At 47.6% G+C, this 16,859-nt stretch overlaps 1 protein-coding gene across 2 annotated transcripts in view; it reads right to left on the reverse strand.

The window, feature by feature from the left end:
* Nucleotides 1-16,859, reverse strand: part of FBXO34 (F-box protein 34) — an 82,588-nt gene that overhangs the window by 18,080 nt on the left and 47,649 nt on the right. The window contains exon 1 of one of the 2 annotated variants that reach the window (XM_054972842.1): nucleotides 11,032-11,127. The exons of the other annotated variant lie outside the window; for it this stretch is intronic. The gene's annotated coding sequence lies outside the window, so the exon portion shown is untranslated. Of the gene's footprint in view, nucleotides 1-11,031; nucleotides 11,128-16,859 lie in introns of those variants that run through there. 2 annotated transcript variants of the gene reach the window in all.

The following is a 16,859-nucleotide window of genomic DNA, read 5'->3' on the forward strand; positions in this document are numbered from 1 at the left end:
AGAAGAAAATTGATTCATTTGAAGTGTGGTGCTGGAGGAGAGTTTTGCGGATACTATGGATGGCCAAAAGACAAACAAGTGGGTTCTAGATCACATCAAGCCTGAATTCTGCCTAGAAGCTAAAATGACAAACCTGAAGCTATTATACTTTGGTCACATCATAAGAAGACAAGACTCTCTGGAAAAGTCAGTAATACTGGGAAAAGTGGAAGGCAATCAGGAAAGAGGAAGACCTAAAACGAAATGGCTTGACTTAATAAAGAAAGCCACGTCCTCCAGTTAGCAATATCTGAGCAAGTCTTTTAACGATAGGACGTTTTGGAGGTCTTTCATTCATAGGGTTGCCATAGGTGGGAGGCCACTTGACGGCACGTAACACAACGTAACACGCACATTTATAGTCCGCCTTTCTTAATGAGACTCATGGCAGATTTCATAATGTGAGAGTGGTACAATCAATATCAAGGGCATTTCAACAAACAATGCCATAGGGTAAATAAATGCAAGTTATAACATTAGCAAAAATCCAATACAGAGTTGAAGAAATGCTGAGATGGAGCATAAGGAATTCTAGGACTGACATGAGACAACACAGACAACACATTTTTTTACCACGCCCTTCCTCCAAGATGCTACGGGCAACATGCTTGGTTCTCCCTTCCATTTTATCACTACAACAATTACTGATGAGTGTTAGAATCAACATATTCCATTTAGAAATGTTTAATTCACATATAGCAACCTCATACTGCTGTTTATTTGCTCATTTGTTGCTTCTGTTTCATCCTTTATTGGTACAATTTTTAATTCTCTTCCGTTCATGCACATAATGCCAGTGAAAACTAATTAAAGAAACAGCTGGAGAAAAAACAAGAGGCCATGGAAAATCTGCTGCTCCTCTGCAGTATTAACTGCGGACCTTTGAACTTTGCTGGATATTGATGAAAACGAGTCCAGGGGATAAATGCTCGTTCTGCATAAAACGGTTCACCATTAAGTGTGCCAAGTGATAGCCTAGCCTAGTTTTTGCACCTCTTGCATTTTATTTTTTGGGCAAAGAACAGATTGAGGGTAGAGGGAGAACCTGCAGAGCACTGGGGGAGAGAGTTAAAACCTGCGTCTGGACTATATATAGAACCTATATATAGAACCTCCTCAGGATGCAGTGAAGCCTCTCTCCATTAGCATTCCACACCCTGGGAAACTCTTACAGGATGACTCAGCCCAAACCCACCTTCCTGAGTAGATATAAATGACCTGCCAACACCTTCTCCACACTGTGACACTGAGAGATCTCTGTCTTTTGGTGCTATACCTCTGAAGATGCCAGCCACAGCTGCTGGCGAAACGCCAGGAACTACAACGCCAAGACCACGGCAATACAGCCCGGAAAATCCACAACAACCATATATATACACTATATGTGGGGAGGAGAAATAAGAGAGTTACCTCATAAAAAGCTCCTCCCAATGAATATGCAAAAACCTGCAGGTCAGGGGGAGGATTAGACCCTTGCAGACTTGGGGTTATACAGCATCTCGCATTGTTGCCAGAAAAGCTACTTAATGCAGCTGCAAAAAAAATGTCTTCTTTCAACTTGGTTTTGCTCGGAAGGTGGCCCCCTACCTTGACACGGCCAATCTGGCCACCTTGATCTACATCATCAAGACTAGACTACTGTAATGACTAGACTGCATAGGTCAGCTTGGAGACTCCAGTTGGTCCAGACTGTCGCAGCTCAATTAATATCAGGACCTAGGTGGAGCATGCAAACTATCCCCATTCTGTTATCTATAGGATGTTTTAGACGTCTTTCATTCATAGGGTCGCCACAGGTGGGAGGCCACTTGATGGCACGCGCGTGCACACGCACGCACACTTTTTTACCATGCCTGTAAAACAAAAATCAGCAGGTCAGGGAGAAGATCAGACCCCCTCCTTCTTGACATCGTGTTTTCTAATTTTTTGTACTTTTTTTTTTGTGCCAAAGAAGAGTTGCCTATCATGCAAGCCCCACTCGCAGTCTGAAATTGTACAATCTAGATAAAAGACCAACCCACTCAGGGAGAACTAGCCCAAAATGTTTAGGCTAAGTAAGGGGAGGAAGGAGGGAAATTCTTATGCCCGGGCTGTTTCATCCTGTCTTGGATCATTCACGAGTTACTCTTTCTTTCTCTTTGCTCATCTGTGAACCCTATGCTCACCTCCTGCTACTGTGCACACAAACATTTTACCTGGAGACATCACAGAGGCACGTCAAGGCCCCCAGCTCATGGCCAGGCACAGACAACTCCCTTCAGCCCTAGCTCCACCCCGAGGACATGGAACCAAATCGTAAGCAAAGTCAGGGAGGAGGTGAAAGTCTGAAAAGCACCCAAAGAAATACCCTAAATGAGGCTCCCTAAACCCTCTGATAGGTGTCACTCTTTCTGAACAGAAGGGTTCGTTTATTTCTTCATCTGTACCCCGCCTTTCTCCCCAAGCGGCTTCCATCATTCTCCTCTCCTCCATTCTGTCCTCACAGCAACCCTGTAAGGTAGGCTAGGCCGAGAGGGGGTGACTGGCCCAGGGTCAGCCAGTGAGCTTCCACAGCCAAGTGAGGATTTGAACCCGGCTTTTCCAGATCCTACTCCAACACTCTAACCATTAGGATCCCATCAGGTGCTCGGAAAGGCAAAACTTTTTCTGCCCCCCCCCCGGGGCACTTGGGGACAGGCAGGGGCTCGGCGAAACAGCACCAAAAAGTCTCTGGTTTGCTCCTTGCCATCTTTACCTAAAAAGGTTGCAGAGCTGGGGGAAGCTGCTGGCAGTGAGACGGGACCCTCCTCAGGAAGCCGGGTCGAAGGGCTGACTTGACAGAAAGCAGCTGTTTGTAAGAGCGATCCAAAAAGAGCTTTGCAAAAGTCACCAAACTGACATGGGAGAAAGCGCCCTGCGCTCAGCGAGGCAGGGACTGAGAAGGAGGGAAAACCGATCAGGGATCGGACTAGATGGGCAGCAAACGGCCGCTGGGAAACGAACACGGATGAAGTCTTCTTTCCTGCCCTTCCAGCCTGTTCCACTCGGGAGGGCCTGCGAGGCAGCCTGCCACCATCAAGCCGCGTTAAGAACACAGTGATTAAAAGCAACTGAAAAAGAACAGCATGCAGCAACACAAGGAGGGAGAATTAATGGCGCGGTTAATGGAGACGGACGGCAAGCCACCTGCCGACCGCACTGAATCCCAATTGTGGAGGTCGGTCTGCCTCATTCTGGCCGCCTGTCCTGCTGGCTGCTGCGCTGACTCACGGAACAGACATGCCATAGGAGAGACAGAACATTCCCCAAAGCTCCACTCTCGGCATTCTCCACGTAATTCCCAGCCAGCGTGCCAACAACCTCCCCGGCGCTCGAGCAGCATGACACAGCTGCGGTTGCTCCGGCAATGTGCTGCAACATCTTCCCTTACGTGCTTGGTGAAAGTGCAGAAATGATTTACAGCTATGCAGCTTGGGGGAGGGGGCGGTTATATGCAACCCCTCCCAAAACCCCCAAATTTTCCATTTCTTTAAAGGACAGCACGTTTCTGTGGCTGCAGAGAATAAGCCTGAAATCGCAGAACGACGCAGACCAAAAGGGGAAGCCAGCAGAGGCCGGGCAACGCCTTCATGTCCTGCCCCTGGGATGCCGCTTGTCTGCTTATTCCCCTGCTATCCAACAACCCCCTTCGCATGGAACGACACCTCGGAGGAAATCAAACAGGATTCGTGGGACTGAGGTCATGGGACTGAAAGAGATGAACAAGAACGCTCGATGTTCATTCAACTGCCGAAGCTGAAGAGACGTGCCTTTGCAAAGAGTTGTTGCTAACAGCTGGCTCACACACATTTCTCCTGAGCTGCTGTAGCGTAGTGGTTAAGTGGCTGGGATGCGAATCAGCACTCTGCTGGTTCAAATCCCACCACTGCCATGAGCTAAGCAGGTGGCCTCGGGTAAATCCCTCCTCTCAGCCCAGCTCCCCAGCTGCATTGTGGGGATAATGAAAACACTAACTTTCCAGGCATATGCTACTGTAGCATAGTGGTTAAGTGGCTGGGATGCGAATCAGCACTCTGCTGGTTCAAATCCCACCACTGCCATGAGCTAAGCAGGTGGCCTCGGGTAAATCACTCCTCTCAGCCCAGCTCCCCAGCTGCATTGTGGGGATAATGAAAACACTAACTTTCCAGGCATATGCTACTGTAGCATAGTGGTTAAGTGGCTGGGCTGCGAATCAGCACTCTGCTGGTTCAAATCCCACCACTGCCATGAGCTAAGCAGGTGGCCTCGGGTAAATCACTCCTCTCAGCCCAGCTCCCCAGCTGCATTGTGGGGATAATGAAAACACTAACTTTCCAGGCATATGCTACTGTAGCATAGTGGTTAAGTGGCTGGGCTGCGAATCAGCACTCTGCTGGTTCAAATCCCACCACTGCCATGAGCTAAGCAGGTGGCCTCGGGTAAATCCCTCCTCTCAGCCCAGCTCCCCAGCTGCATTGTGGGGATAATGAAAACACTAACTTTCCACGCATATGCCACTGTAGCATAGTGGTTAAGTGGCTGGGCTGCGAATCAGCACTCTGCTGGTTCAACTCCCACTACTGCCATGAACTCTGCTAGCGGTCTTGGGTAAGCCACCCTCTCAGCCACAGCTCCCCAGCTGGATTGTGGGGATAATAGCAACACGAACTTTGTTCACGGCTCTGAGTGGGGCACTCATCAGTCCAAAAGGGCGGTATATGAACATTCTGTTATTATTCCTATGCCTTTCTGTAGAGGAAGCGTCACCAAACCCACATATAACACCTGCATGCTTATCATTATGAGTCCATAAACGCACTATTAATGAATGAATTTTATTTTTATTCATGTCATTTATAGTCCACCTTTCTCACTGAAACTCAAAGTGGATTACATAGTGTGAGATTAGTACAGTCAATATCAAGGACATTTCAATAAACAACGCCATAGGATAAATAAATGCAGGTTTACAAAGACACAACATTCGCAAAAATCCAATGCAGAGCTGAAGAAATGCTGGAACAGAGCATAAGCAATTCTAGGACTGACATCAGACAACACAGAACTACCCAGTAGGGTCATACCTGAAGCACAGGGGAGCACATACTTAAAGCAACAGATGGGACCTAAGGCAACCTAGTGGTGAAGTCTGTGGTCCCTAACTTGTTAGTAAAGCATCTCTTTTGAGATCACCTCCCTACAGTATACCCTTCTTTCTAAGTAAAAAAAAAAATGAAAAATTCAATTTTGCATCGTTGGCAGAAATCCAGGAGAGTATTAAACTTTATACATGGAATTCAGCCCTTGGCTCCTTAACTTCATGCACAAGCACACATGTGCAACTGTCACACATGACAGCACACAAAACACCACACAAACCACCATGTACACGAAACCACTTTCTGCACAAGGAGCCAGCAAACTTTGAGGCTGAGTTATCTGGCTAATCTCAAGAGGACCTTGATCCAGTCAAGGCACAGCTAAGGCACAATGTGCCATTTGCATTCAAGTCTCAGAGTGTCTCTGTACACGAGACATCTGACACATGAAGAACATGAGTCGGGAGATGCAATGTTAGCCAGGAAGGGTAGTTTAAAAAGACAGAGCCGGCAGCAGGGCAAAGGCTTTGCCATACACTGGAGCTGCGTGAAGGGGCTGTGAAATGCCAGAAGGGAATCTTCAGCCCATTAGAACCTTTCCAGGTCCAAACCCGGCTCTGGAAGGCAGCTCCAGCCCATTTCCATTCCTGGCTGCCCTCTGGTTGCCATCCCACACAGTTTTAGACAGAAGAGGTGAAACTGACAGAGCCTTCAGGGAGGCGAAGATGAAACTGACAAACCCTCTGAGGAACGATCTCCACCAGCCCTGTCTTTTTAAACTACGCTTCTCAGCTAACATTGGGTCTCCTTACACTTACTCTCAGGGAAGTCTGCTGAGTTATCAAGGAGGTCCAAGGTGGAAATTCAAATTAAGCCTTTTTCTGTTCATGGGCCCCTGCTGATGGGCCATTCAAAAAGCCATCAAGTTCTTTTGAGACTCAGACTAAGAGATTCAGCTCAAATCCCTTCAGAAAGATCAGGGGGTTGAGCTGAGAAGCAAAATCAGCTACACAGTGAGATAGTGAAAGGGCTGCATAGCCCCAAACTCACCAGGAAGCTTTTGGCAAATTCTCAAGACTTTCCTGGGGGGCGGGGGGGGGGGGTACGTGGAAGATAATCATACACTGGCCTCGCTCACAGGGGAGTAAGGATTACTGTGACAGTACGCTAAAAGTGCTATCTATGTAAATGCTAAGTAATCATCAAGGCCAAGATTCCCTATTTCTCAAAGACATAAAAGACTGTATCTGGCAGTACTTGTAAGCAGGAAAAGAAAACCAAAACGGACCCCCCCTCCCCTTAAAAACCTAAGCTGCTGGTCATGCTTACATAAGAACATAAGAGAAGCCATGTTGGATCAGGCCAGCGGCCCACCCAGTCCAACACTCTGTGTCACACAGTGGCCAAAAACCCAGGTGTCCTCAGGAGGTCTGCCAGAGGAGAAGGGACACTAGAAGCCCCCCCACTGATTGCCCCCCCAAACACCAAGAATGCAGAGCATCACTGCCCTAGACAGAGAGTTCCAGCTATACCTTGTGGCTAAGAGCCACTGAGGGACCTCTGCTCCATATGTTGATCCAGTCCCCTCTTGAAGCTGTCTATGCTTGAAGCTGCCACCACCTCCTGCAGCAGTGAATTCCATGTGTTAATCACCCTTTGGGTGAAGAAGTACTTCCTTTTATCCGTTCTGACCCGACTGCTCAGCAATTTCATTGAGTGCCCACGAGTTCTTGTATTGTGAGAAAGGGAGAAAAAGACTTCTCTCTCTACCTTCTCTATCCTATGCATAATCTTGTAAACCTCTTATCATGTCACCCCTCAGTCGTCGTTTCTCCAAGCTAAAGAGCTGACTTGACACATTTCCAGCACTGCAAAATTTGGATGCGGCTAAACTTACTGGCTGGGGTGGCCAAGATGGGTGCAGCCATCAGAACAAGAACCTGCAGAAATGGGAAGGAGAGAATTAAGGGACCTGGAAAAGGAAGGCAGATCCCAAGTTTAACCCTCCCAGAATGGCTGTGGGACGCCGCCTCTCTCCCCCTTTAAAACCTCTCCCATATCCGGAATTGAGCTAACATGCATTTTCATTGCACCTACGTTCCAGAAGAATTCAGACCACAGAGTCAAACTTTCCTCCGCCAAGAGCGTTTGAGAGTGCAAGGCACTCCCCGGCCCCTATTCCGAACTATCCTGGCCCTGTTTCCGAGCGCTGATATTAGAGCACTGACTCGCTTACAGCTGGGGGTTATTGTTGTCTTATCACCCCCGCTAAAAACAGACCCTCCCAAACTCACGCTGACAAGTATCCGAGAAGTGACTGGAGCCACATCCCATCCAGCAGAATTGGAAAGGCTCTCGGAGGAATGAAAGAATGCAGCCGCCAGCTCACACTGGGGAGAAAAATCACTTCTCAAACACGCAGGCCTGTCCGTCGTGGTTACAAAGTATTATTCAATTCCCATGTATTTCTTTTAAGGACAAAATGCTTTTCTCTCTTTTTTTGTTGTCGATTTCAGAGAAAATGATTCCTCAATAGGAAGTCAACTGATAACACACACACACACACACACACCCCACCATAGTGCAAACTGTTTCACAAAGTGTGGATATACCTAGTACGTCTGGAGGAAAACAGAACACAATATTTAATGATTCTGAAATTGTTATAACCATTTCTTAATATTGAGCGGGATCCCAGGCTTCAACTTTATATTATTTTCATAGTGTTTTCCGTTCTTTGAACAGCCCCTTTTGCTCCCCAAAGAAAGTTCGGGGGACCATCTAGAACAATGCAACAAGAAAGGGGAATCAGCCTACGTTCCCAGACCCTCAGCAATGGCTTTTACAGGGACTCAGGCTGTCAATGGAAGACACTAGTAAAAAAATAAGTTTCTTGCAAGCTTGCTCCCTTCATAGAGGCTTTAGACGTAATCCAATGTTATTACATAGGTGGCAAAAGGAGATCTTAACTCTGCCTGTCTGTTTCCCAGCAATTTCAGCAGTGCTGGTGGTGACCTTTAAACCCTGAAGGGCTGCCTCCACCCACACGCCCTTACCTGTACCCACACCACAGATCTTCTGACGCTTCCGTGGCAATGGAAGCAAGGAAACTGGGTACACAGGGCTTTATTCCCAGACTCCAGAACATCCTGAGATTTTTCATCTGGCTCTTCATTCACTAACATCCCCAAATTCTCATCTTTAGATATGAGAAAAACAGCAGGATAATATTAAAAGAATGAGATCCAGGTTAAAATACCCAGTCATCGGTGAATATTACGGAGGTGGCCTTGGGCTAACTGCACTCTCAGCCTAACCTACCTCACAGGGTTGTCGGTGGAGAAAGCTGGCAAGTCATAGCTGACCCCTTGTTGGGGTTTTCATGGCAAGAGACTAAGAGATGTGATTTGCCATTGCCCGCCTCGGCAACCCTGGTCTTTTCTGGAGGTCTCCCATCCAATTACTAACCAAGGCTGATCCTGCTTAGCTCCTGAGATCTGACAAGATCAGGCTCACCTGGGCTATCCAGGCCAGGGCACCTCGCAGGGTTGTTAAGAAGATAAAAGACAGTAGGGAAGAACCATGAACACTGCCTCTGAGCTCCGTAGATCAAAATGTTGACACAGCAGATGTTGGGTTAAGGAGCCTGTCTCCAGAGGCAGTTGAAAGCTAATGAGCTTCTGCTGAGTTAAGTCTCTCTGATGCCTGCTACTTGACAGGCACATTGTTTTGATGCTTCTGCTGTTTTAATTAATGTTTGAGGTCTGGATGGTCATTTTAAGCTGCCTGGTTTTTTATTAGCTGTTTTATGGATGGCTTCTAATTTGCTGTAAGCCACTGGGCACTATTTATTTATTAGAAACGTAGAAACAGAGAGCTGGAAGGGACACCAAGGGTCATCTAGTCCAACCCCCTGCACAGTGCAGGAAATTCATAGCTCTCCCCCCATCACCTCCCCCAGTGACTCCTGCTCTATGCTCAGATGAAGGCAAGATGCAAATTCTATGAATAAAATGATAGCACATTACCAGCGTACATTAATTGCATTTTATGAAATTTATAAGCAAAAGGGGGGAGGGTTGAACTTAAGATGTGAAACTGACACGGCGGAAAAGCCATAGAAGGATGGAAGAAAGATGAGATGGGAAGAGATGAAAGATAGAAGCATACGAATGAGATCCCCCCCCCCACTCCAAGTATCCACATAACTAAAGTTTATCTTTAAGCCAACTGTGGTTGTTGTTATTAATTACACTTATAACCCGCTCTCCCTGCAAGTGGGCTCAGAGTGGGTAACATCAATTTAAAAAAATCACACAAAAACACATTAAAACCTAAGAGTCAGTACAAGAAGCCAGTAATTCCATACCGCGGCCCATATGCCAAACCCAATACATCTCATGGGGTAGGAGATGGTATACACATTAGGTGAGTCGGCAGACAATCGGGAGGAGGAGGCTGCATTCCCCCCTCAACAGGAGACTGGCAAAAAGGCGATCGCCCACGCCCCAACCTCAGCCACATGCTTGGCAGAACATCTCTATCTTACAGGCCCGGAAGAAGGAGAATAAATCTTGCTGGGCTCTGGCTTCCACAGACAGAGAGTTCCACCGAGAAGGCCCTGACCCTGGCCGAGGCCAGGTGTCAGAGGCTAGCACCTGCCATTACCGTGCCTGAAGGAAGAGAGGTGGAGGTTCCCATGAGCTGACTGTTTTCACTAACCTGCTGGGAAAAGAGTCTCTGTGGCCTTGGAGGCTTCAAGGCCCTGTACACACAGTTCGCAGTAGGAAAGGGGGGGCGGAGGAATTCTAGCCTGGGAGGGATTTATTGTTGTAGTGCCTTATTCTGGACCAAGACCTTCATAGGAAGTCCATCGTAAGATTATGATACTAAACTCGTTGAATAAAGCTTGGCAAATTCAGCGGAGACTTGAGGAAACGTGTCTTGCCATGACCCTTACACCAGGCGAGCATTGTAGATTCATTAATACAGGAACCGATATAGCCATAAAACGCAAGGAACCAAACCGCCAGAGGAATTATCAATGCAACTAAACCAGGATGCTGCCTCTTTAACAAAAGAGAGTGAAAAAGCACAAGGAAACATAAAAATCTTTACAGCCTTTGTAATCGAACAGGTGAGGCCGCAGCACAATCCCGTCTCCTTTTTCTCCATCACACTACGTGACTTTTGTTGACAATAATGGCTCGGCACTGAGCCCTACATTTTTATCGCGATTCAAAATACCTGTCATTCAAGGGGTCGTAGAAACAAAGAACAGCTTCATCCGGTGCCAACGTACTTTTGCTCCACACTAAAATTAAAACTCCACACTTCAGAAGACAACCAAGAGACCGTAACTTGCAAGGAAGTCAACCTTTATCATTTCCCTTTATCTTGCATTATCACCTTAAAAATGTTTGCTGCATAATCGACCCTTCCGCTGCAGTTAGGAGGTTTGAAAGGCAGCGAATCTTCTGCCATGGAAGGTTACTGGATGACCTTGGGCCAGACACACACGTGCTCAGCCTAACCTACCTCACAAGGTTGCTGCGAGGATAAAACAGAGGAACTAGGTAAGCTCCTCTGGCTCCCTGTTCGGGAGAAAGGCAGAGTATGAATGAGGTTTAACAAATAATTCAACTGAGACTCCAAGTGGCCCAGATTCCTGCAAGCGAGCACGAGGGCCAACTGGAGTTTGACTTCAGAAAGCAGGACGCTTTTAATCCTGCTCTGCCCCTGAGAAGAAAGGTGGAGGAGTGTGCGAACACGGTAACAGGCCATGCTCCTATATTGGCCATGTCTGAATGCAGCCTAGGATTGTCTCTGAGCGTATGAATGCCCAGAAATACTTCCTTCATTACCGATTCACAGACAAAAGAAACGTACTCACAGTTTGCAAGAAGTTTGGGAGGGGCAGAAAAGAGGCTTTGCAACGCAGAAGCGTCCCAGCGATCAATCCCCGGCAACTGTTTTCAGGATCTCAGGTGAGAAAGTGTGTGTGTGGGGGGGCACTCTGCAGAGACCTGGGGAGAGCCGCCGATCATGGTCCAACTCAGCTAAGGCAGCTTCCTGTGTCAACCACAGGACGTAAAATTCTGTGTTGCTTAACACAGTGCTTAGCATGCTGCTTACTCGGAGAGAAACTATCAGTTTCTGTATTTTGATGGCATCATTTGATATTCATTTGGTTGTCCTAGAGGTTACAGCAGAACGGGGCCAAAGATGCAATTTTGGGCATCACCCTCCTCCTACAGGCACATACCACTCGTAGATCCAATAACACCCCCCCCCTACTCACTCCCTTCCTTTTAAGAAACCTTCTATGGTTTCCTGCCTTCCAGGGCAAGTATGCTTGCAATAAGAAGTTTCTTTTATAAACTGGGAAGTGACGTGGCCTGCTGCAGGCCTCCCCCCCGCCCCCCCAGCCCTCAAACTTGAACAAAGACTGGCTGGGAAAGACTCTTCTCAGCCCAAGACCCCGGGGAGCCAGCTGAAGTAGATAACGCCAAGCCAGACAGACCCATTGGGAGGGGGAATTATCCAGGTTCCAGCACAGATTCCGAAGCACCCTGTGGAACCCAGAGGCGCTTTTGCTTGTTTTAAAAAACGAAAATCATGTTTCTTGTTGAGGATTTTTGTTTGTTTGTTCTTTGGAAACCAGCCTGATCAACTTAAGGATCAGAGACCTACATTAGCACTGAAATTCCAGCAGTCAGATACTACTACAACTACAACTACTGCGCTTATATACTGCTCTTCTAGACAAGATTAGTGCCCTACCCAGAGCAGCGAACAAATCAGTGTTATTATTATCCCCACAATACAGCTGGGGAGTGGCTTACCCAAGGCCACCTACTGAGCTCATGGCAGTAGTGGGATTTGAACCAGCAGAGTGCGGATTCACAGCCCAACCACTATGTCACAGATACCGGATTGTAGCAAAGACTTTCCCCATCTCCCACGCACAAAGTGACCAGTTCCCTGGCAGATGTCTCCAAGTTGCCAAGCTACCTGCGCCTGGAAGAAACTGCTACTCACTCCAGGCGAGCTAGCGAGCACCTAGCTGGCTTTGCCAAGTGATCCAAGGCTACGGCTGCCAAACTCCGGGCTGGGGAATTCCTGGAGATCAGGACCTCAACAGTGTATAATGCCAGAGAGTCTACCCCACCAAAGCAGCCGTTATCTCCAGGGGAACCGATCTATGTCATCTGGAGATCAGTTGTCATACTTGGAGATCCCCAGCCCTCCCTGAGAGTTGGCACCTATGAAGAAACCGCGGCATGAGCTTTGCAACTCCAGAAGGACTGTACTTTCCACACCAAGTTTAGCGCTCTGATGTTTTTCTCCAGATTGAAGGAAGCGGTCAGTTTCGGTGAGAACGTACTTCTCTTGAAAACAATAAAGCTCTTCTGACGAACTCTTGAAAAACACGCAAATGCGGGTTGGGGCAACTTCCTGAGCTGACCCACATAGAGATGCAAGAAATGCAGAGTCGATGCTGAAGAGATCACAAACCAGCCGTAAGACAGTGGGGAAAACATGCAAGGGTTTCAAGCAACGGCAAAAGCCGCCGCACGCAAATGCTAAAGACGAGAGCAGAAAAAAGGAACCGCTCCTGGGAAGTTGTAATGGAAAAAGAAGAAGGGGCGGGGGCGGGGAGAGGTCTATTATCTTTACTGCCCTGGGGCTGCACCCTTTTCATTCGCAGCTACTTCTGCAAGCCAACAATGGGCAGCGTGACTGGAGGTACCTTCATGCTGTGCCAAAGCACATATACACAAGGATTTCAGAACAATCGGTCCGGCTTCCATGGGAGCAAAAGGTTGCAGCCAAATTAAATGGGTGGGGACCCTGTTCGACAATCTTGGAATCTGTTAATGGGATATAGGAAAATGTGACCGTAAAGCAGAGGGCAGGAGAGCGTTCCCTTTCCTAACAAATAAAAAGGGAAAAGGGGAGGGGAAGGGAAGGGAGGGGGAAGCACGCTCTGGAGAACAAACGAGTCTATCTGGGCAGAATGAAGCACTGGAAAGTTCTACAGAAGCTGGCTGAAATGCTAGAGAAGGATCAATTCTCCCTCCGGTAGAATAAATCCCTTCTTGAAAGTGATACCTTCAGCGGAGCAGCCAGCCCTACAAGGAAGGTCAACAGGCAGAAAGCCGTGGATTCCCCCATTCGCCTTTTGCACATCACAAACCACGTTCTCATTCGGGGCAGAAAGTGTCTCTGCGGAGCTTGTACCCGTTTGCTGGAGTTTTCGCTAGCGAAGGTCCTTCTGCTCCGTCCCCTGAGGAAAAAGGTCCTTCGCATCCTCAGGCAGTGAAATCATGCGGTCCTTGAGGCTGTGACATCAGTCTGTTACCATGGGGATGATGGGGGCTATCCGAAACCCAGAATTACAAAAACTGCTGCAGGATCTGGTGGCACAGGGAGCATCTGCGCGTTGCACAAACTGGGCCCAGAATCTGTTCCTGACTGCCCCGTCCCCCCCACCCTCAGGTGCAAACCTTTCTTTTGGCAAAGCTTGTCCCAAACAGCAGGTTACGGAATTTAACTACCCCCTTTGCAAACGATTTGTCAAGAGCTCGCTCACCTAGAGAGACCAGAAGCACCAGGCAGGGGGATCACAGAGGTTCTGAATGAAAGCTTGCACAGGACGCTCCATGCTCCTAAATAACTAAAAAAATAAGATGGCTCCTACACAGAGGCTTTGCTTCAATTCGGCTGCCAAAGAAGAACAGTTGTCTTTTCTCTTTTTTGAGCATCCACGCAATATTATCAAGCCGTCGTCCACTTTCCAGTTTCCCCTCCTGCCCCACTTTGCTCAGGTCCTTCCCAAACTTGGTTTGATACGACAGCTGCATAGAGAATCGCTGGTGTGCAGAAGTAACCACAGGCTCTGAAGTCCCCCCTTCTGACCACCAGTGATGTGAGGTGGAAACTTTTCCACCCTACATACGTCAAGATAGTCTGTTTAACGGTAGCTGTTGTGCTGCAACTCAATTGTCAGAAGCACGGATAAGCCCCAGCACCGGTACAGGGTGTCTTTATCTTCCTTTGCTAATATTGTACGAATGTGGTTAATGCTAATGAAACCTTTAAATTGTTTTCCCGGAAAACCCGTATCACCACTGACCACTGAAAGCTCCGCTGAGCCCCATCACAAGATGCAATTTCACAAGGAGCAACTTTTATAACCAAGTGCATCCCCGCAGCTATGAGGACTAGAAACTCTCTCACTTTTCCTAAACGGAAGCTACGCAGAATACCTCCAAACCTACTTTCCACTAAGCTTGAGGTACTGCACAAAAGTCCTAGAAAAAAGGGTCCCACTTATCTGTAACTGTTGTTCATTGAATATTCTTCTGTGCAGCCCCACGTGGGACCTGCGCATGCGCAGGCTTGCGCATGCGCAGGTCCCATGTGGGGCTGCACAGAAGATACAACAATAAACAGCTGGTCCCTTCCAATCTATTCTCAGTTTTTGGGGCAGAAACAGTGCAGCCTGGTGTTGAGTTGTCAACTCTGAATTGGGACCTTGAATATGCTGATAGCACCAGGTTCTGAAGGCCAAGGCCCATGAATGACACCTCAGCCTGGCCCCCTCGCGATTTTTACTTATGGTGACTTCAGAAAGGGAGCTGGGCAAGGCCCATTCTACAACTCGAAGACCAAGACCCATTTCCAACAAGGCACCGGATGACTTGGGGTCTGACCCAGAAAGGACCTTAGAGAGGATAGGGGAACAGCCACACAACGTCCAGTGTTCAAAACTAGCACTGTTCCAAAGTTTACTCAGCACCATTGTGTAGGCCGTGCTTTGCTGTAAGGTGGCTGTATGGATCGGAGATGCAGGGCCTCCGAATACAGTTAGTACAAAAACTCCGTATCTTTTAATCTGCCCCGGTGCTGAGATAGTTCCTTGTGCTTGCTCTCAGGGCAGCTCACGGTGCTGGGAAACAATGGAACAATCCCCAAAGACCACCAATCCACCAGCTCCACGCCCCCCCCCCAAGTTACTACCTCAAGCAGACAGCAGGCACATTACATACACTTCATATCATATAAATTTAAGGGGGTTCATAATGATCTCGAGCCCCACACTGCTAATATGAATTAACTGACTTATTCAGGAGGCTGTTTTTTTTTCACAGGCAACAGGGCTAGACTATAACACAAGTTTTTCCAACCAGGGTTCTGCAGGACAAATTGGGGAATAAATCAATAAAGATTCTGAAATAACACAAAGAATTCCAAATAGCCCTCAAAATATTGTGGTTATTTCATTGTACTGTATCTGTGTTTGAAAAATTAATTTAGGGGTTCATGGGAAAAAAAGGCTGGGAAACACTGCTGTAACGAAATGGTTCGGAAAGATGCTTTCTTAAAGGAACTGTGGCCTATACTACTGTGTACAGTATGTGCTATCTGTTGCTGTATATATCAGCCTACTGTGTGTAAATTCTATGTTGTTAACATGTCATGTTAATACTTACGCTTTGTTTCAGATCTCTGCAATTCTATTCCTATTGCGCTGTTTACTGGACGCCCCATCCTATTGACTGTATTGACTTACACTGCGTAATCCATCTTGCGTCTCAGTGAGAATGGTGGATCATAAATAACGTAAATAAATTTAAAAGTTTTAAAATATGACCAACATGCTCCCCTAAAATCTAGTGTAAAATTTGCATCGACAGGGCGGCTCCTGGGTTCTCCCTCCAATAGATGAAAATATTTGGGCAGAGTACAACGTCCACATGACTACTGGACCCCAGGAGACCAAATCTTTCCAGGAATCCAAGCTTGGCTTGCAAGGCTATCTTGAATCAAGCTGCGAGGATGACACATACGAAGCAGCAGCATTTCCACCACTACGGGAAGCATTCCAGGAGCTCACCAATCCCCGCACGGATAAAACAAAACGCTACACGTGGTTCAGGCACTGGAACGAGCTACTGGCCACACTGTGGCAGTCAGATCGGCTCAGTTCTTTTCCGGCAGAAGTGCCAAGGTTGTAGTTAAGAGGGTGTGGTGTGCTCTGTGTTAACTTTTAAGATTCTTTGGGACTCTCGTTCTCTTAGCCCCCCAGCACATTCAACCCCTTTCGAGAATGAGGGGCTGCCTTCTCAAAACCCCTCCTGAAGGGGTTACTCTCCCACACGAAGTTCATTCACATGTCTGGTTTAGCCCTGAGCAAATAATAGAAGCGTAAACATTGGAGGGGGGCCTGGATTCCGGGTGTGTAGTTAGATGACCCGTTAAGAAAGGGTTTGGTTCATTCTTCTGAGCAAGACTCAGTGTGAACAGGCCACATGGCTCTTCTCTCCTCCTCCCCATTTCACTTGCAGGAGGCTGGAGAGATCCGGAAGGAGTGGAAGAGCTCACCCAAGGGTCCCCCAGGACTGACAGCGTGGCTACGGCGCAATTGGTCATCCTGAGAATCTCGATATTCGTTTTTCCAAGGCTTCGAAAAGTCAATAATGCTAGGAAAAGTGGAAGGCAGTAGGAAAAGAGGTAGACCTAAAATGAGATGGCTTGACTCAATAAAGGAAGCCACGTCCCCCGGTTTGCAGGATCTGAGCAAGTCTGTTAATGATAGGACGTTTTGGAAGTCTTTCCTTCATAGGGTCGCCATAGGTCGGAGGCAACTTTACGGCACGTAACACGCACAACACAACCTTCACAGCCAAAATCAAAATACAGGAAGCACTTGGA

The sequence above is a fragment of the Eublepharis macularius genome, chromosome 2 (assembly GCF_028583425.1).
Source record: "Eublepharis macularius isolate TG4126 chromosome 2, MPM_Emac_v1.0, whole genome shotgun sequence".
Taxonomy (NCBI): Eukaryota; Metazoa; Chordata; class Lepidosauria; order Squamata; family Eublepharidae; genus Eublepharis; species Eublepharis macularius.